Source organism: Strigops habroptila, chromosome 12 (assembly GCF_004027225.2).
Source record: "Strigops habroptila isolate Jane chromosome 12, bStrHab1.2.pri, whole genome shotgun sequence".
In the NCBI taxonomy this organism is placed as follows: domain Eukaryota; kingdom Metazoa; phylum Chordata; class Aves; order Psittaciformes; family Psittacidae; genus Strigops; species Strigops habroptila.
In genome coordinates this window covers 21,766,354-21,786,929 of record NC_044288.2, presented here as the reverse complement: position 1 = coordinate 21,786,929, position 20,576 = coordinate 21,766,354, and the positions used below count along the sequence as shown (strand labels likewise).

Sequence of the window (20,576 nt, the reverse complement as noted above, 5' to 3'; positions counted from 1 at the left end):
CAGAGGACTGCAATTAGCTGCTCTCCTGCTCCACGCACAAGATGCCCTCCCTGCCCAAGGGGGATACCAGGAGCCTCCTGCACCCCAGGGCAGGCTGGAAGGATGTGCTGGGAGAGCTCATCCCCAAAATATAGAGGCTGGAGGGGTGAGGTTGGGATGAGCCTCTCATTGCAGCATGGCACCGCCATGCACAGGGCATGAGGTGGGCACAAGAGGCCCCAGTGCTCCCTCTGCCCTGCACCAGCACTTCCCCAAGTACAGCCAATGCGCCCCAAATGAATGGGGGTGTCTCCATTCATGTCTCCTGACCTGAAGGGACAGCAGGAGAGATTTCCCCTCACCCCATGAAAAGCATCACTGAGGCTCCCAGGGTGGAAATGGCTGGTTCTCATGTTTGTAGGCAGCACCGGCCGCCCAGAGGAGGTGAGGGTGCTGGCAGAGCCCCTGACAGGTAAGCAGGGAGCAGGGTGTCCCCATTTGGCACCTGCATCTGCCAAATCCAGCTTCCTGGTGAGTCCAAATTTCCTTCTTGCTGAAGAGGTAGATGGTGTTCCAGTAGAAAACACCATTGGAGCTGGAGCCAAAGGGGAGCTTGGGGACATGGCTGGCCAGCCCCAAAGGTGCCTGCACCAAAGCAGAGACAAAGCCACCACAACTGTCCCCACCCGTGTGCTTGGTGGCTCTGCAAAGACCATGGGGCTTCGCAAACAGAGAGGTGCAGGTCTCATGGGCAGCATCCAGGCTCAGCAAATCCCTCTGTGCCTCAGGGAGAGGGAAGGTGGAGGATTTCCCATTGCAAGGATGGATGTGGCTTCCAGTCAGCCCTGCAGCAGGGATGCTGCTCAGCAAGGTACACCCAGGATCTGCTGCACAGCCCCTGCACTGCAGCACAGATGGTGCATCCATCCCACGTCAGACCCCATTCCCATGCTCCGGGGCAGGTGGCAGTGCCAGGGGCACTGCTGGTGGCATACCTCCTCTTTGTGGCATGCCAGGGACAGGGATGGCTGCTCTCACATGGCACAGCCAGCAGGAAATGGTCCGTGGCCAGGGCTGGGAGTGGTGTCTCACTCACACCCAGGCAGGGAGCAGGAGGTGGTTCCATTTCCAGCTCCCATTTCCCATTCCATGGGCCGTGCTGCTGGAGCTGGAAGCATGGGGCACAGCTTCCACACCCAGCCTCACCCAGCCGTGCAGCTCCCAGCTCAGTGTGGAACCTGGGGCTCATCACCACATCCGTGGGATGAGGCAGGAGGGGACCAGAGCACGATCAGCCCTGAGCCACAGCAGGGATGCTTGTCTGCGCATACAGGCACATCCAGCCAGGCAGCATTCCAAGGATGGAAGAAAACTCCGGGTTGCTCTGTGGCATCCTGTTCACCCCATGCTAGGAGGATGAGGAGTGTGGGATGCAAGGAGCAAGAGCGGTGGGAAGTGGGATGGGTTATCCTGGCCACGAGCCCTTCCCTGCCGCAGGGATGGGTGCAGCAGGGCTGAGCTCCGTGCCTGTAAAGCGCCGAGCAGAGGGCAGCGGGCTGCGGGGAGCAGGGCTGGGATCACGCCAGACTTCAAGGGGGAGCACAGTGTGAATATTTCACCAGGCCCTGCGCAGAGCAAAGAGGCAGCAGCACTCGGAGCGGGCACGTCCGCTCCCAGCAGGCGAGGGGGGGACATCAAAGCAGTCTGGCCAGGAGCTCACCCGAGCACAGGCTGTGCCCTCCTTCAGCCCAGGGGCTGGAATCATCTGCCCGCAGCCAGGGACACTGAGGAGCCGCAGCCCGTGTCCCCACCCCCACCGGGAGCTGCTGCCCAGCTGAGCACCCATGGGTGGGCATGGGGCTGCCTGCTTGAAGCTGGCCCCATGCAGCACCCTGCTCCTCCCCAGAAGGAAGAAGGGTCACCTCCACCTCCTGTCCTGCCCATCGCAGGCACACGGTCAGCGTGCATTGACCTGGAGCTGTGCAGATGGGGTGCTGTGAAGCCAGGAGCTGCAGCACCGGGAGAGGAGCACTGCTGCCTGTGCTGCTGCTCATGCCCCCAATTAAATGGAATAATTCATTCGTTTTGGCTTCAAAAAGGCATTTGCTGTCTGTCCTGTGGAGCGTGCCCGCATCCTGCTGCCACACTGCTCCCTGGCACGGCTGGCATGGGCAGGAGGTGGTGTCTTGGCCTTGGGACTCTAAGGGACCAAGCCCGGTGGGGATGTAGGGCAGTCCCCCAGTGCTCCATCCCCAGGCCAGCTCAGGGTGGAGGGTCAGTGGGGAAACATCCTGTGTGCCAGCAGCTTGCTCTGCCCATCTCCCTCATCCTGGCTGGGCAAGAGCCGGCTTCAACCCCCCAAACTACAGCCCCCTTGGGTCTCAGCTCACTTGAAAGCTCACCTTTAACATATGCTCCAGCTCCAGCAATGCTGTTGAGATGCTCAGAGCAGAGCTGGGCTCCCCACTGAGGCACCCAAGCCCTCGTGGGGCACCCATGCTCCCCAGCACCCACGCCACAGCGGGGTCCTGCACAGCACGGACCACAAGCAAGCTGTAGAGGGGGTAGCACACTGCAGTGTGCCATGGACCCAGGGCAAAGGCTCCCGTCACACCCGAGGGAAGTGGGATGAGTGCCTTCCTAATGCAATGGGTGCGCAATGGGTGCACAATGGGGCGAGGGGGCAGCATCCTGCGCTACAGCACAGGGAGAGGACGCTGCCTCTGGAGAATCAGCCTGAAAGCAGAGACCTGTTTCTCATCACCAGCCGAGCGATGGGGTCCCTGCACCCTTCCCCTTCACCCCGCACAGGTTTGTCTCACCGGCACAGCTGCCACATCCAGATGTTGCCGGTACTGCGGGAGGCGGCTGCTCAGCCCACAGCTGCTCCCTGCTTCGCTTGCAATTGCTTTGGAAAGATTGTGTGTGCTCAGCTCTTTAGAGCTAATCTCCACGCTGCAGCCGGGGCTGGGGGAGCTGCCCACACCAGCCGGGGAGCCGGGGAAGGGGAGGGAGCCCCCGCTGGCAGCCCCCGCTGCCGGGGTGGAAGCGATGCTGTGCCGGGGGAGTGGGCTGGGTACCACCCCAGCCGTTCCTTCCCGCTTGATTGGGGCCATTAATCCTGAGCTCGCCGCCAACCTGACAGAGTCTGTAAGTGTCAGCGTGTGAGCGATCCGCTCGCTCGGCACCATCCATCAGGCCCCTGGCAAATGCCGTGCGACACCCCCCTCCCTGATTTATCTGAGGCCAATGGAGTCATGGAAAACAGCTGGTAAATCCTTCCCCATCAGCCGGCTGATTATTAATGCAGCCAAGTGTGGAGGCAGCAAGCGGTTTGGAGAGGTGGGCCCGGGCAGTGCTGGTGAAAGGCAGCATATGGACCAGTCCGGCTGCCCCCGTGGTGAGGTCCCTTCCTGCAGGATGCTCCCTGCCATGGTAGGAGCAGAGCCCTGGCCACCCCTCCTGCATGCAGGCAGTGATGCAGTGGCTGCAGAAGTGCCCTGTGCTCCTGCCTGCTCCCAGCTCAGCATGCAGGGCACACTTTGCCCTGGGATGCTCAGGCTGGGGGGCTCAGCATCCCTGGGAAGAGCGAGTCGTGCTGCTTCTGCTGGGTTAATGGCCCATGGATTGGGCAGCCAGCACAGAGGAGCTTTTCCAGGGTGAGGACAGGCTCATTATGTGCCTCTGATGCACATAATGCATCAGAGGGGGCAAGGGGTTACCCAAAGGAAGGAGGGAGAAGCCAGCGTCAGCACTATGAGACCACAACTTGGCCTGGTGATGCTGGGTGCACTCTGGGCTGTGGCATGGGGACAAGCACAGCCCCACAATGGGAGCAGGATGCCTTGGTCCCTGCCAGTCCATGCAGCCCATGGCATCCCCCTGAACTGCCCCACAGAGGCAGCACTGCCTGGGGGCACTCAAACCGTGACCACCCTGAGGTACAGCATCACTACCTGCACCTCTCATGGTACCACATCCCACCCTGCTCTCCCAGCCTGGCAAAACAGCACCACCCAGGGCCAGGCAAAGCCCCTCGCCAGCTTTCACAGCCCCGATGCTCCTGTTGCACCCCGTGCACGGGGGCCCCGTGTGCTCCTCATGCCCTGCAGGGCTGCCATGCCCTCTGCATTGACGTAATGGCTCGGGAGAAGGGGGAAAATAAACCTATACAAATGGTGTGAGTGGGCTGGAGGGAAGCTGGAAGCAGCGTCTCTGTGGTTGGGTGCCGAGCAGGTGCAGCTGACAATTAGCTATCTCTTCCCAGCCTCTTCATTTAGTTTCTCAAGGTTATTCTGAACATTGAATATTCAATTAATGACAGAGTGGCTTTGCAGGGCTCTCGGTGCTCCCTTCCCCGGGGCGCAGGCACCCGCGGGGGCAGCTCAGGAGGGGAGTGAAGGAGGAAGGATCGCATCCTCCTCCTCACGGCAGCCTCCTCCCCTTCACCCCCCTCCACAGCCACGTCTCGAGCTCTCCGAGCCCCAGTTTTGCGCTGAGGAGATGAAGTGGCACAAGTCATCATGGTGGAAAGTAGGTGACATTGAGTCACGTTTGAGCCTGTCGTGGAAAACATCATACTCCCTTTGAAATCCAGCCTGCAAAAACCACCATGCCCCGGCCCCCTCCAGCATCACCCCAGCCCACCCTGTCGCCCTGAGCCATAGGGCTGCATGGGAGGGAAGGGGGGCAGCTCCTCCCCTCCCTCCAGCACGTCCTCTCTCCCACCCTCCCTTGTCTGCTTCATTTTCTTTTCTGCCACTTAAAATATCCTGTGATGAGGAGCCCAGATTGCTTGGAAACGCTGGTGCTGCTCTGCTGGGTCTTGTTCCCCAGCTCCTCACCAGTGCCAGTGCCCACAGTGATGCTTTCCAGACCATAATGCTGATGGGGGGTCACCCAATGGCACCCCCACAACCCACTGATGAAGCAGAAGGTCCCTTTTCTGCAGCTCCCCTCCTCTGCTCCTCCTGTACCCGCGGCAGGATGAGGGCAGACTCTGCCCCCCCACATAAAGCCATGAGTGACACCCTGTGTCCTGCTGGGATCTGTAGCTCAGAGCCAAGCATCTGAACTTGAATCTTTGCCCTTGTGACATGGACATGTCACCACCAGACGTGCTCACCATGCTGGGACAAAGACCTTTGGCTCTCACTTCACGCTTGGCCAGCCACCAGGCTGGAGAGAAGCATCCCTGGCTAGGGACATCTCAGGGGTTGTCCCCGCACCATGGGATTTGGAATGCTGGCCTGATCCCACACCATTCCCAGCTTATTTAAATGAAGAGCCCTGCACTGCCAGTACATCATCAGCATCACGCTCGGACGGGCAGTCCCCACTTTTGGTCTTCATTGCTCGGCTCAAAACCAGCCTCAAAGCTCAACAGAGAGGGGAGAGATGAGCTCTGCCCCAGCCCATGGTGGGGGAACTGGAGCCATGGAGCAGAGCTGCAGCCAGAGGCAGGGTGTCCCCAGGGCAGTGGCCACAGCAGATTGCCGAGGTGGCCGGAGCAGGTGGTGGCTGCGTGGGGACACCTCTCCGTGGTGATGTATGAGCGCTGGCTCAGACCTCTGCTTCCTCAGCTCTTCATGGAGAAGGGATGAGAGATTTATAACAAAATACTGCTTGGTGTGTGCCAGTTGGGTCCCAGAACTGCTGCGTGCAGCCTTTGCAAGGAGGAAAGGTGCTCAGCAAGGGCAGGAGCCCCAGTCCCCCCGTTGCCGACCTGCAGGTGCTCTCCCGCAAGGTGCCCTCCAGCAAAGTCCCCATAGCTGTGTGAGACATGCCCCTGGGGACAGCGGGTGGCTGTCCCTTCCGAGAGCTGACTAGAGGTGGCTACAACAGTGGGGTGATGCTCAGCCCCTGCAGCACCGCTTACTCCCAACCTCTCCGCTCATCCCAGCCAGGAGCACTCACTGGGGAAGGAAAGAGATACTTTATTTGGGAGACACTGCTGCCCTGTCCCATTCCTACCCCTTTTCCACCCCAAACCATAGAGGACCATAGATCTGGGAGGGGATATTTTAGGTTAGCAAGGGACATATTGCCTGGACAAGGAATGATGTGCACTGCAGGGATGCTCTGGGCTGTGCCGGGTCAACCTCCCAGCTCAGGGTTCATCCTGGAGCTCTTCTCCTCCTTGTTCCCCCTTCATTTCTTATTCCCAAAGCCTTACTTACATCTTCCTTATTATCCTCCCCGCGCTATCTGGGTCACCCTCCCGTGCCATTACCCCAGATAACTGTGAGCTGAGCAGAGGCCACGGGCAGCAATCTGCCAGGCAGCACCTCCACTGCTGGCCCGGCAGTGGGCCACAATTGGGAAAGGCAGGGAAGCAGGGCTGCAAAATCACCCCAAAGCGGGCTGGGGTCACCGTGCTTGCAGCAAGGGGTGTTTGCTAAGTGAGAAAGAGCCTTGGAAGATGCTTTGGGAATGGTCCTCGCTGCAAAGCTCCTGTTTTCCAGATGGGAAATAGCTGCACCTGAAGGGCTCTGAGCTGCTGCTCTCCCAGGGTCCTGCTCACGGGCACCAACAGATTCAAGCCTCACCCAGAAACCAAACGGCACCATCTGGCACTCAGGGAGCTCTTCCTCTCCCGCCAGTGGGGAGGGGGTAATCCGGGATGGGAACCAGGACACGTGGCAGCAGCGGGCACCAGCCCTGTGTGCGGTGGTGGCTGGGCACTCCCCGCCCGCAGGCTGGCTGGGTGCAGGGGAAAGAGCCCCAAGCTGGGGTCTGGGGTCCCTATGGTCCTGTCAGGTCCCAGCACGTCCTGAGCAGCAGAGCTGGACGCAGCTCATCCCCACAGGGATAAGGCCAAGCTTTTTTTATACATAATTATATCTCCAAAACTGGCCCAGCCTCCTCCCAGAGCTGGTTTTAGCTCGGCTAAACCCACGTGGAAATTCAAGCTGTCTGGGCTGTCCAGGAACCCCATCCCAGTCCTGCCCAACTGAGATTCCCCCAAAATCCTGGGCAAGGCAGGAGATGGAACAACCTGCATCCCAGCCCCTCTGAGCGGGGATGGGGCAGCACGCTGGGAGTTTGGTCTCTCCTCTAAAGGTTTAGTAGGAATGAAGTTAAATAGAGGATGAGAGGAAAAGCACCGAGCCTGGCTGGACCCAAGGCTGTCCAACATCAGGGGATGTCCTGTGGGACAGGGCTGCCACTGCCCTTCTGCCTGCCTGTGCTAAGCCCCAACTGCCCTAGAGCTGCATTCCCCTGCCTGCATTTCCCTGCTGAAGCCATGGGGAGGAGGTACCTGCTCCCCGGATGGCATCGGGGTGGCTGCGGTCCCAGCCTCCGCAGGAATGCAAACCCACCATTTAGGAAACAGCTCCTCGCTGTCCCGGTTCATCCCCTCCTCTCTAGGCTGTTGTTAATCACTGCTGGTGCAGGCACCCCGGGATGCGCTGCCAGAGGGACACCTGACAGGCTCCATCACACTGCACAATTACATCCTCCTCACCAGCTGGGGAAGCCCTTTCCCTGCTCCCACCATCCCGCCCTTCTCCACATCCCCCGTGGGACCAGTGCTGGGGGTACCAGATCCCATCATCCTGCCACTAACAACCAACCCATCCCCATGGGTACAGGCACATCCATTGGCCCCACACTGAGGGTGTCGCTCCATGCACAGCAGACACGGGGCACAGCAGCCCCTCAGGGCCTGGGCAGTTCATCCACCCTCCTCTCTTTGCCCCCCATCCCGGGCATGGTGCTTTCTCCTCTCTTTGCCATGCCACAGCAGCACCCCAGAGTGAGCCATAGGGATGAGGCTGCCCCACGCATCCCCCCTCGCTGCCTGCCGGGGAGTGCAGGCAGCAGTCAGGCTGGAGGGGGGCCCAGGCGAGCTGCTGCAGAGGCATTAGCTGAGCCAGGATTAACATTCACCAGCAGAAAAATAACTCCATCCAAGCTGCGCCTGTGCTGGGGGCCTCGTGTGCGGCACGAATCGAAGCGCAGGCTCCCCTGGGAGCCCCGGGGATGTGTGTGCTGCAGCCGCGTCAGCTCTTTGCAAGGGCTGCTCATGCCTTGGTTAACAAGCTCCCAGCTGAACGTATCCTGCGCACACCTGAGGATGGAGCCTCCTCCCTGATCTTCTCCCAGCTCTTTGCCCATCTCCTGGCACTGCCATTGCCTCCTCAGCCACCCCATGTGCTGGGGCGTGGGGTCTGTGTGGGCATTGCTTGGGGACATGCAGTTATGACAAGGACATGCTGGGGTTCAGAGGTTGGGAAGGCATCGCAGGGTGTTGCACTGGCCCTTGGGGATGTGCGGTGACCTGTTTTGTGATCAGGAGATTTGCAGGTTGGTGTCTTATAGGGACATGTGGGGTTTGTGGGCTACAGGATCCATATAGGTTCTAGGAGTACACTGGAGAGCTGCGATGGGGCTTGGGGGCTCATTGCTGAGCTGTGTGACGAACCCACACATAAAATCCCCCATAGATGTGGGCAAAGTGTGCCCTCCACACCAGGATGCCAGGACGCCAGGATAGCATGGGCCGTATGCACAGCAAGCACTCAGGGGTACCCACCCCTACCTGCAAACCCTTCCCCTCCTCTGTCCCTGGTGTGTGCAGGGTCCAGCCTGTCCCCAAGCCACACACTGGTGTGTAGCATCAGCTGGATGCTCTGCACATATGTGTGTGTAGCTGTGTCTTCCCAACCCATGTGCACTGCTGCTTCTCCCTTGGGAAGCGCCCTGGGGAGATGCTGGCATCCCACATTTGGGCAAATCCTCAGGTACCAGCCACCTGCAGCAGCGCTGATGCTCAGAGGGCTTGTGGGGTGTCTTCTGGGGATGTACAGGAGTGTCTGGCACATTACTTGCCTCCTAGAGCCACAAAGCTGCTCACCATCCTTTCTGCACTCGCAAGTTGTGTCTCCGGGCAAACACCATGCCCTGGTGCATGGGCCATCTGCGTGGGCAAAGGCTGGAGCTCCAGCTGCCGTGGGCACTGCGGGCCAGCACCGTAATGACAGGCTGAGGACAAGAGGGATAAAAATAACCCCCGGTGCTGCCTCCCCCTCTGCAGCCGGGGAGGAAGTGGCGCCTCGCCACCCCAGCCCAGGTGGTTATTTTAGGGCTGTCACCTTCTTGCTTCTCTTGTTGGTGGCTTTTATAAATAGCCAGCGCCTCTGTGCAGCTCCGGTGCCAGACGGGAGCTTGATGTGGCCGTGCTTGACGTGCCTCACCTGCCCAGCCCTGCCTGCTTGCTGCTGTCAGCACCCTCCTCTTCCTCTGTGCACAGACAGCAGGGATAGAGCCTGATCCCACCACCCATCCCTCCCTGCCAGCCTCCAGGGCTTGGGTACAGCTTGGCCCACTGCCTGGGGTCACCTGGGTGCTCCAGATGCTGTCCTCAATGTAGGGCTCCTCATCCTCTGGTTTCTACCCCCACATCCTTCTGACTCCTTCCCTGGCCCTGATCCCCATCCTCTGCTCCTGCGCTCCTCAAACCCCATCCCTGGGCTCCAGCTTCTCGCATGGTCCAGCCCTTGCTCTCCTGCAGCTCTGCCCCTTCCCCAGGGCCAGGAGCATCCTCAGGTGTGCCTGATCTTCCTCCTCCTCTTGTTCTCAGGTTTATTTTGGTACCCAGACATCCCCTTGCCTGGCATCATCTCACCAGCACAGTTTTGCCCGGTGCTGGCTCGCGGTGGCCATAAGCGCTGCAGAGTGGCGGCCGCGGTGCTGTAATTAGCCAGGTACAGCAGGAACACACTTGCAGCCTGACAGCTCTTCTGGAGTCGAATGGGAGCCAATTAATCTAATTAAAGCGGCCGCTGGCTCATTATCTCTGCACAGTTCACAAGGCTATGAAGGCATCTAGCCCATCCTCACCATCCTCCTGCCCACGAGCAGCTCGGGTGGGCACATACGAGTGGGCATGGAGAGCCACAGCTTGCTCCCTCCATGGATCCAAGGTGCCTGGAGCCCTGCCCTGGGGTGAATAAGGGGGTATGAAAGCTGTTTGCCCATGGTGGGGTGACTCTACTCTGTGCATCAGGCTCCTGGCGGTGCCAGCGTGTGGCTGGGGTACGATGGCGGGATGCAGGAGTGGGATGCAGGGGGATGCTCCCCGCAGCTGCCATAGCCATGGGGTTGGCGTGCCGTGGGGCTGCAGTGCCAGCCGTACCGGCACGGCAGTGGTTGGCAGGGCCTGGAGCCGTGCCACATCCCGGCGAGGAAGAGCTTTGTTTGCCGGTGCCAGAGCAGGTCCTGCCGGGCGGCGCGGCAGCATCCTGCAAGCTAATTACGAGGCAGGCCGAGGAGGAGGTCTGTCTGCACAGGTGCCTGTCAGCAGGGCGCTGGCACTCACACCGCCTAATTAGACACCCTGCCAGCCCTTAATGAGAACAAATGAGAGGCCAGCGAGTGCGGGGCTGGGCTGCATCATCCGAACCCTGTCCCGCATTCTGGCCCTGGCCCTGTGCCCTCAGAGATCCATGGACGCTCTTATCAGTGCACGCAGGGGGCTGCAGCGGCTCAGCCCCCTGTGACATGTCATCTAAGCAGAGTTTGCCCCCCTGCAGCAGCCTCCTGACCACACATGCACCCTCCTGACCTATCGCCATCCCTTTGCCCCTTCACCAAGTCATTTTGGGAGCTGCATCTAGGTGCTCCATCACCGCAGGGTGCCTCTAAAGCAAGATCCTGTCATCTCCCCCATAGCCTGTCTCATTGCAAAGAGCGGAGCTTGGCATCAAGTGGATCTGCCCACGTAAGCTGAGCCTCTGGTTATCCTCCCATCAGCTCAATAGCTGTCGGTGCCCCACGGGACACCTCATGGTATGCAGACTGCCACCTCCATGCCCTCACCCTGCACACCTCCGGCTGCACCATGGGACTCAGATGCACCCACTCAGGTATTCTAAAGCCTGGGTGCAGCCAGGGAATGTGTTTGCAACACACTCTCCTCGGGATCCCCATGTGCCTTGGCTTTTCCATATCTCCTTGTAATCTAAGGCAAACAGACCAGTGTCCTGGGTCGAGAACACAGTGAGCAGCAGGAGCACGTCCCCTGGGCACAGGCAGGCTCCCTTGCTGGACCCAGATGTGCAGGGTGGCCTGGGCAAGCTGGGCATACCAGGTACGCCCTGAAAACCTCAGTGAGGCTTAAGGAGGGGCTGCAGGAGAAGACCTCAAGACACACGTACCTCCAGAGAGGGAAGTTTAACCCAACAGCAGGACCTCAGGCAAGCCTGGAGGCTGCGATGGGGCTGATCAAGCAGGAAACAAGGTGCAGATGCAGAAGGTTGTGCTGGGAGAGATGAACTCCCCCCACAAGTGGGTTTGCAGAGCAGCGGGCACCGGGGCACGGCTCAGGGGGGTGCCCAGCCGTGTGGGGGGTGGCGGGGCCCCACGCAGCGCCCGGCTCTGCAGCAGCCCTAGAAACAAACACTCCCACACGCCGGGATGCTGCAGGGAGGCAAGACCGTGCAGCTCCCGGTGGGCAGCGGGGGGGTAATGGGGCGAGACCAAGCACGGCGAACGCTGCGTGGGTATTAGGAACCGTCGCCTGCCAAAGGAGCCATGGGGAGCAGGAAGGCAGCTCCTGGGGAGCCAGGCACAGGCTGGAGCCCCCGGGCAGGAGGGGTTGTAAAGTGACACAATGCCTGTGTGGTCTGGAGGGGAAGATGTGCCATTATGGGGCGCGCACACCCCTGCAACCCTGCTGCACACACACACATGCACACATACATCCCCTGTGAGTGCAACACACGTCTCCATCCCAAAGGGGAGATGTGCAAGCTCCCCTTTACCCCTGCATTACCTTACCCCTGCATCCCAGTGTGTGCCCCCCCATGCACGTGCCTCCGTCAATCCTTGTGTACACATCTCCCTCTTCCCCAACAAAGATCCACATCCTCAGGGCCCTGCCTGCCCAGGGATGGAGAAGGAAGGCCGGATCCGTGCCACCACAGCTCTGCTGTCACACCACGGCTTAGCGAGGTTTAAGGGAAAGGCAGGGACATGCCGGGTCGGAGGCTGAGGCCAGCCCCACCGTGACAGGCAGGGGGTGGTGGGGTTTGCTGAGAGCCAGGCAACTTCCCTGCCGCTCTGCTCTGTCCTCTCATTTTCACAGCGGGGTCTGAGTGGTTGATGGGCAGGTTGGTATCGCTGGTGCAGCTCTGCCGCGATGATCCCAGCACACCCAGTGTTTGCAGGGGGAGGTGGATGTGGAGCAAGGGGCTTTGCTGTGAATTTGAATGCCTTTGCGGTGGGCAGGGGCCACATGGCATCACCAGCGGTGCCAGCTCCATCCAGACACAACCCTGGCAGGCTGCACTCTGGCTGTTCATCCCACAGCACCGGCCGCAGTGGGAAAGGGGAAACGGGGATGCTGCAGGCAGACGGGTCCCTGTAGTTGGCCGTGGAGCAGGTAGCACGAGCCACATGAGCTGGCACTGGCGGCAGGGCAGAGGTGTGGGGCAGGGGGGGTCCAGCAGCCTCACCACCCCATCAGCCCCTTTCCGGGGAGGCCCGCCCTGGCCTGCAGGGATGATGGAGCAGATGATGCTCTTGGTCTGAGGCGAAAGGCAGAGGAGAGTTGCCATGGAGACCAGCTATGTCATTTTAAGGAGGCGCAGAGGCATTGGCACCCATCCCTCTCGGACGAACCCCAGCGAGGGGAGTGGGGTGGAGGTGACCGGCATCCCCTCAGGTCCCCGATGGGTCGGCTGGTCCCTGAGCAGTGCCACCCCACAGGGAGCCAGCAGCGAGGGTGCAGGCAGGGCTGCCTGCTCAGGGTGTGCCAGCATCCCCTGGGGCCAGTGGGAGCAACTGGTGGCACTGGGGCAGTTACTCTGCTGCCAGCCCAGCCTGAGCAGGTGATAGCGAAGAGCCTGCAAGGAGCAGAGGTCAATACATCCCCCCCCCCCCCAAATATTCCTGAGGTGGCCCCAGGCGCTGGGGGGTGGCTGTGAGCACAGACCGAAGGGCTGGGGTGAGGTTCAGGGTGGAAGCAGCCACATCCTGGCTTTGTGGATAATTTAAGCTTTAATTAAAATGAAGCTTTAAGTATTAGCAGCTCCCCCCCTCCTCTTTCCCCCCCAGCCGGCGGCCTGCGGCACTGCGGGCAGCACTGGTGCCTCTACTGGAGTCCCCCCCGCATTACCGCGGCCCTTCCGGTTAAGAAATTATCCGGGGGGGGAGGGGGGTTAGATGTAGCAGCACTTCCAGTGGGAAAAAACAGCCCCAGATATGGAGGCAAATTAAGGGATGCAAAGATGCCCCCGCCACCTTTTCCCGCTATCTCCCTTCTCCCCTTATCCAGGAGGGTGCTCAGGCGTGCACTGGTCCCACCATGCAGCCCCAGGGCCAGGGCTTGGTGCTTGTGGAGTGTTGCTGGAGCTCCCCTGGCTCTATGTGGGTCCCACCAGCGCCGGCACCCCGAGGCTGAGCAGCTCCGTGGTGCTGGCAGCTCCCTCCGGCAGCTTAGCGCTGTCGCCGTTCGGATGGGACTGGAAGAACACCGGCACCGCTGCACCGGTGAGTCCATGGCCGGGAGGATGGGGGGTGCCAGGGCAGGGGTGTGCAGCGATGGGGGACACAGCAGTGGGTGCTGCCTGCAGGGGAGGCAGCCAAGCCTGCACAGAGCAAACAGAAATGATGCATTGATGGCGTGTGGGGAGGAAGGAGGGCGGCCGGCTTCAGCACTGCTCCAAGGGAGGTGCTGGCCTGGGTGTCAGAGACATGCTCCCTTGGTGACCTGAGAAGGTCCCTTCTAACCCCAACTATTGTATGATTCTATGCCATGGAGCTTGTGCAAGGGGCTGTGCACTGTACCTGCTGCGTGCAGGCAGTGTGTGCAGCGTGTGTTAATGCAGTGCAGGGGTGCAGTGGAGGTGTGCGGAGGTGCAGGGTGTGTGGGAGATGGGGTGCACAGCATGAGATGTGCACGTGTTCGGGTACAGGCCATGCTGCACGTGCAGTGTGAGGGGTTAGTGCAGCTCGTGTGTGTGAGGTGCCGTGTGTGCACGCCTGCAGTGTGCTGTGCACGCAGTGAACTGCGAGGGTGCACTGCAGTGTGAAGGGTGTGCGCGGTGCACGCTCACTGTGCGAGGTGTGAGCTGTGCAGTGCAGTGTGAGGAGTGTTGCAGTGCATGCTCACTGTGGGAGGTGTGAGCTCTGCAGTGCAGTGTGTGTCACAGTATGCAAGGTGTGAGACATGCAGTGCAGTGTGTGCGTGCAGTGCATGCTCACTGTGGGAGGTGTGTGTGTGCAGTGTAGTGCCTGTGTGAAGTGCACACTCATGTGGAAGGTGCGAGCCATGCAGTGCAGAGTGTGTGTGTGTGTGCAGTGCAGTGTGTGTGTGCAGTGCACACCCATGTGGGAGCTGTGAGCACTGCAGTGCAGTGTGTGTGTGCAGTGCAGTGTGTGTGCAGTGCAGTGTGTGTGCAGTGCAGGCCCATGTGGGAGCTATGAGCCATGCAGTGCAGTGTGTGTGCAGTGCAGTGTGTGTGCAGTGCAGTGTGTGTGCAGTGCAGGCCCATGTGGGAGCTGTGAGCCATGCAGTGCAGCACCATGCGAGGCGCGCGGGTGCATGACCCCATGCAAAGGCGAGGCACGCTCCATGCAGCTGCATGCCCACGGCACAGGGGCAGAGCACAGTGGCCGGGGATGACCAGGAGCAGGATCTAAGCGTGGGCACCGCGGGGATCCCTGCCTGGATCCGAACGGGCTCCATCTGCTCCATGCACCTCCCAAACCTTGGGGATGTCATTCCCCTGGCACCGCGGGCAGCAGCCAGCCTGGCACGGGGCCGGGTGGGAGCATCTCCTCCCATTGCGCCTGCTCCCGCTCCCGCCGCTCTCCGACAGGAGAAAAGGGAACAGAAATGCACGTTTTCACATTTAGCTTCCTTTGTACTCAGCTAATTAGCGCCTGAGTCTGGTGATGTCATTAAAGCTGCACTAAGTCTTTATTGGGGTAATTTAATTTTCCCTTTCATATCAGGATGATTTCCTTTGTCGGGGTAGGTGCTGGGGAGGGGGAAGGGCCCGTGCAGACAATTGCTATTGTCAGGATAAATAATTCCCTGTTGGATTGACAAGGGGGGAGGTGGGCTGGGGGGCTGGGAGCTGTCGCTCACCCGGGTGGCAGCCGGAGCTGGGTGCCTTTGGGTGCCTCTCCCCGTGCTGGATGGGCTCCTCAGACAGCAAAGCACCTGCCTTGGTCTCTTTCCGACCACCGAAACCATGTTCAGGAGGTGGGTGGGTAAAGCTGGGGGTCTCCCAAATAGCTTCCCCCCTTTTCCCACCCCATCAGCATCCCTGGTGCTGGAGGGAAGCAGATTGCACCAGGCTAAAAGCAGCATTTATGAACTCCCTGAGACCCCATGTGCAGTAACCCACTGGAGAACCACAGGGCTCTGCGTGAAGCTGGGACATGGAGGGAGCAGGGAGCTGCTGGGGCTGGCATAGACCAGGAGAACCCTTTGCAGTGATCTCCCACCCATCCCAAGTGTCATGCCTGCTTTAGGAATGGTTAGAACTGGGCTCAGCAGGTATCTCCCCTCTCCAGCCCCTCGCCAGGCTCTGCGTGCACTGAGGTGATGCTTGAGCACTCACTGCCATGGTCAGAGGAGGGGGTGGCTGGCATGGGGGCAGACCCAGTGCTTGGGTAACAGCGGGGTGAAGGCTGTTCAGCATTGCACCTCCCTGGGACACCCTCTGAAACAAGCCTCCAGCCCCTTCCCCAACCCTGGCTTCCCCAATGGCTCCTGCTGCCCCAGGAGGGATCCCGAACACAGGGTGAGGGGCGAAGGAAGTGCCTCATGGGGTCAGAGCCCCTGAGGACTGGCTCTCTCTGTCCTCACAGAGCATCACTGGCAGCAGGTCCCCATCCCATCCCTGCCCACAGTGCTGGCCACCCCCCAGCCTTCCCAAGCATGGGAGAAAAGGGTGGCACGTCCCGAGGCAGCAGCTGGGAGACAAGACATGTTGACATGTGCCACCACTCAAGTCTGAATGTCCCTGGAAGTTTGTGCATGATCCATGGTAAGGATCTAAAGGGGCGATGCGTGGAGCAGGCTGACCCGGCATAGGGGTTCACATCTTGCCTGGGCAGAGCGGGTGGCACTGGTGTCCTGGTCCAGCAGAGCATCACCAGGCTGGGAGGGGGTGGCTAGTGTGATCCCAACGCCCTAACTCCTCAGGTTTAACACTTCCAGAGGATCCGTCCTTCCCTGAAGATGGGAAGGGAGGAGAAAGCAGAAGACAGCCATTTTCCACCCACCCTTGGGTCCATCTCCAGAAGGACCCAGGTCCTTACAGCCCTTCTGGAGCAAGTCCCACCTTCCCTGAAGCCCCCCGTGTTTTTGGCAGCAGCTTGGGTGCAGAGCAGGAGGAGGGGGAGCCGAGGGGAACGTCACACCCGGAGCGCAAACACCAGCTTGTTGGTAATTAGCAACCGTTTCAAGAGGAACGATGAGGAGCCAGTGACAGGCGGGCGGGTTGCTATTAAAAGCTGCCACGTGTGATCCCTCTCCAAGCCTGCTGGCCCCTCCTTACCTGGCGCAGGGGAAATCAGATGCAAACCTGACATTCATGCAACGCTCAGGGTGAGCTTTAATGGTGGGACCCAGGTGCCGCGGCGATGGGCGCCCTCACCTCCCACAGCAGAGCGGCCTTTGGGTGCTCTACTCCCTGTCATCCTCCTCCCTGACCTTCTCGCAGGGGGCCTGAGTCACGAGGTGCTCTGAAGTGAGCACTCAGCCCCCCGCGTGCCTCCACAAGCACAGGCACTTGCTTAAATGTTAAGGGCTTGTTTGCATCCAGCGGAAGGGAAGCGGGAGCTGAGCCCCCAGCTTGGCAATTGTTTCTCCCTGCCTTCCGGAGCCAAGGGGCCAGGGAAGTGCTCATCCACACAGGGAAGCATCCTCAAGTCATTCCTCTATGTGCTCAGCCCCCAAAATGCTTCTTTTCAGCCTCACGTGGCTTAAAGACTTCCCAGAGCATCTCGAGCTCTACAAAAGGAGCATCTCAGGCATTATAGAAGGTGCATGCATGGCCAGGACAGCATTTACAACCTCCCTTAGCAAGAGGGTTGGACTAGATGATCTCCAGAGGTCTCTCCCAACCCTAATTCTGTGATTCTGTGATTCTGATGCATAGTGGTAAGGTACGTCCTTGTCTCGGACCTGCAAACCAAGCTCACAAGGAGCCAGGGCACACACTGCTGGAGCAGGAGGAACTTGGCCCAGCAGCATCCAGGTAGAGATGCAGTGGCCTTGGGCTGGTGTGATATAGACTGCCACGGAGCTGAGGGTGGATGTGCTCAGCAATGCCTCTTGCGAGTGACGGGAGCAGGAGGATAACCTAGTTCTGGCTTCCTGAGATTGGCTGCCCCAATCCCCACTCCAGGAGATAAAAGTCAGTAATTACTGTCTGACTTGGCAGAACAGCAAAGGAGAAGATCAGCCGGAAGGGCCACGGTGAGGACCATCACTCTGTGGGCTCCCAGCATCTCTTGCCCCTGCTCAAGGTGTGAGCAGCACTGCCCATGTACCCTGCCATCATCTCAAGGTAAGAGCTGCCCTTGCTTCATGACTTCCATCACACCTCGCTCCCAACCTTTCTGATGTCCTTCAGGTCTACCCAAGTAGCGACCAGCCTGGAGCTGGGGGCTACCCCAAGAGCAGGAGTAGGGATGAGCAGTGGGCTTATCTGCCTCTTAGCAGTGTCCTCTTGCAAGTGGTTTGCTGAGCAACAGCAAGGTTTTGCTTTGGATGAGGACTGGTTATGCTGAGCGGGGTTTTGCGTGGTCTGCTGCTGCTCTGGGCTTCCTGAAGGAGGTGCTGAGCTCCTCAGCTGAGCTCAAGACCTTCTGGGAGTGACATGGGCTCCTCCTTCAAGAACCCATGGGGAGTTTCTAGCTGTAGTTCTGCTTGGATCTAGCACTGGGGACAGAGCTGCTCTGAAAAAGAGGTTGGATGAGGGGCCCCTCTGTCCCCACTGTGCAGCCATGGTCCTTGGTTAGCTGAGACCTCCTGCGGCACAGCTCAGACAGAGGCAGGGCAGGGTGTGAGGGCTCTTCCTGCACCCAGTTTGGAGAGCGCGATCCTTGCAGCAGATATGTCTCAGAATGGCAAAGAGATGCCCAAGGACACTGGTGACACTGCACCCCTGCCACTGCTGTAGAAAGAGCCAACCCTCTAAGGTGCAGGTAGCCACAGCAATCCCACCACCACCAAGAAACCCCCAGAACAAGGGTCCTTCAGGATGGCTGGGGACATCACAAGGGACTGTTACCCCAAACAATCAGCCTATGGGGAGGTCTGCAGGGGAACCCCAGGTCCTAGCATGGAGCTGGGAACAGCAGTTCTGGGGCAAGGAACTGTCATAAGGCAATATCAGCTCTCATTGCTGTCAGTCTCTGCTACATGGATCTGTTCTGGACCTTCACAGTGGTCTTCCAGGTTGACAGCTTGCCCCAGTGTCCCCCCTGGGAGGTGACAACCTCTTTCCTTGCATCCAGCTCCTGCCCATGGGGCAAGTCTTTGGATGCCATCGCACCCTCCATCTACCGCTGTTCACCAGCTGCCACATTCCCTTCACCATCACCCTGAGCTTCAGGAGCTTGCTTGTTTCATTAGCTGCTCCATGGGCAGGGGGTCCTGTGCTGCAGGCCTGGCCAGGCTGCCTTGTCCCTGCTTCGAGGTGACCCCTGGTGCCTTTCCCCACTGTTGCTGCTGCCCACGGGGCTGCTGCGTGCGCTTGGCATCACCGCATGTGTCTGTGCTCTCCGCATGAGCCTGGTTGGGGTGATTTGTGTCTTGCAAACACTTCAGTCATTGTTTAAGGGCTCTTCTTTGGATGACAAAAGTACAGGCAGCTGCCACACTTCTTAATGTATTATCTGGCTTGTCTGGCTTCCCTCAAGGCTGCACCCCCCCTACCCCAGCACCATTTCTGAGCTCTCCTCCCACCATGGTCCCTGCTCCCATCAAACACCGTGCTGCTGTTCTGGGTTTCATTTCTGTAGGAAAAAATCCTCACACTTCTTTTCCCATCTATACCCCCATGCTCAGCCCTGTTTTGTCACCAGCTTTTAGTCCTGGGCATGTGCAGGGGTCCCTCTGCTCCAGAACCAAAGCCACCCCATCCCTGTGAACCCATTGAGTGCTGTTGCTGCTGCAGCATGGGACCATCCCACATGAGCAACCCCGGAGCACCCACAAGGGTGGCCCCAGCCCAGGAGATGCGACACCAGCAGCATGGAGAGGCTGAACTGGCGATGATGCTGCTGGAACAGGCAGAGAGAACCGAGGGGGGATAAAGAGGGGTTCTGCCATGGATAAAGGGATGAGGAAGATGGGGAGGGGTCCCCAGCCTGGTGCTGTGTGGGAGTGGTGGAGCATGTGGTGACTCCTGCCCAGGCTGGTGGGGCTCCCCTCCACCATATCTCACTGCAGAGGGGCCCTTCTTGCACACAAGCGAGGAAAGGCGGGGAAGGGGGGGGGGGGGGGGACGAGATCTTTTCATCTAAAAGGTTACATTTGTCCTACTTCCTCCCATCTCCAGCAATTAACTTGAAGGGAGACATCACTGCTAATTGAGCAGTGAAGATCAGGAGCAACAATTACGCCTTTTGACAAGAGACAGCACAAGAGGGACTGCTCCGAGGCTGAGAATGGTAGGGAACAGTTTCTATGGCAATATAACTTTCCTCTCTTCCTCTCCAGCCATAGAAATGATAAAAATGTAGATTTCTCCCTGATTAATGATTTAATGAAAATAAAGAAAATTCTTTTTTTTTTTTCTTTAAAAAAGAAAAAAGGAAAAAGAGGAAAAAAAGCAAAAGCAAAGGAAAATCGATGGGAAGCAATGTTTAGCACGAGGCTGCGGCTGCGGCAGGATCGATGTCCTTCTCCAGGCTGGACATGGTGAAATCTATTACAGCAACATGCCGAGGACTCCAGGCAGCCCTGCCATTTGGTAATTAGGCAGCAGGCTCACGCGGGGAGAACGTGAGGGCTAGATTCAGATCTCTGATCAAAGGAGCTGCCCATCAAAGAGCTCCTCGCAACTGGCTTCTCCAGCAACCCCTCACGCTCGCTCCACGTGTCTCCTTCCTTCCTTCCCCGCCTGCCTTCCCTGCCTGCCTTCCACACCCTGCCCTGAAACCATTATTTTCAATGTTAATTATTCAAGCTGTTCCCTTTAGGAGGGTGGTTCCAGCCTGGATGCCACGTTGGCTGCCAGCGAGGTGAAGGATTGACGTGCCATGGAGGTGGCCCTGAGCTGGTGGCAGGGAGTGCTGTACCTGGGAGCAGGCAGCCCCTGTATGGCAGTGATGCTGACAACCACGTTGGGTGGTGTTCAGGTTGGACGGGGCTTGGAGCAACCTGCTCTAGTGGAAAGTGTCCCCTGCCCATGGCAGGGGGTTGGAACTGGATGAGCTTTAAGGTCCCTTCCAACCCAAACCATTCCCTGACTGTTTCACAACACACTCTGCAGCCCATCTACTCCCCCCTCAAACAAGCAAGTTTTGTGGTTTATTTTTACCTTTTAGGGGATGCTGCTTTAGGATGCACAAAGGGTAATGGGATGGAACTGGATAGACCCCCTCTACTGACACAGGGAGGG

The 20,576-nt window shown here is 59.2% G+C and overlaps 1 long non-coding RNA gene across 1 annotated transcript; it reads left to right on the top strand.

Annotated features, from left to right (window-relative positions):
- Positions 1 to 13,173: 13,173 nt before the first annotated feature.
- LOC115615769 lies at positions 13,174 to 19,623 on the top strand. Its single transcript, XR_003994140.1, has 3 exons — positions 13,174 to 13,476; positions 17,388 to 17,513; positions 19,512 to 19,623. It is a non-coding gene; the product is annotated as an uncharacterized LOC115615769 (long non-coding RNA).
- Positions 19,624 to 20,576: the final 953 nt, after the last annotated feature.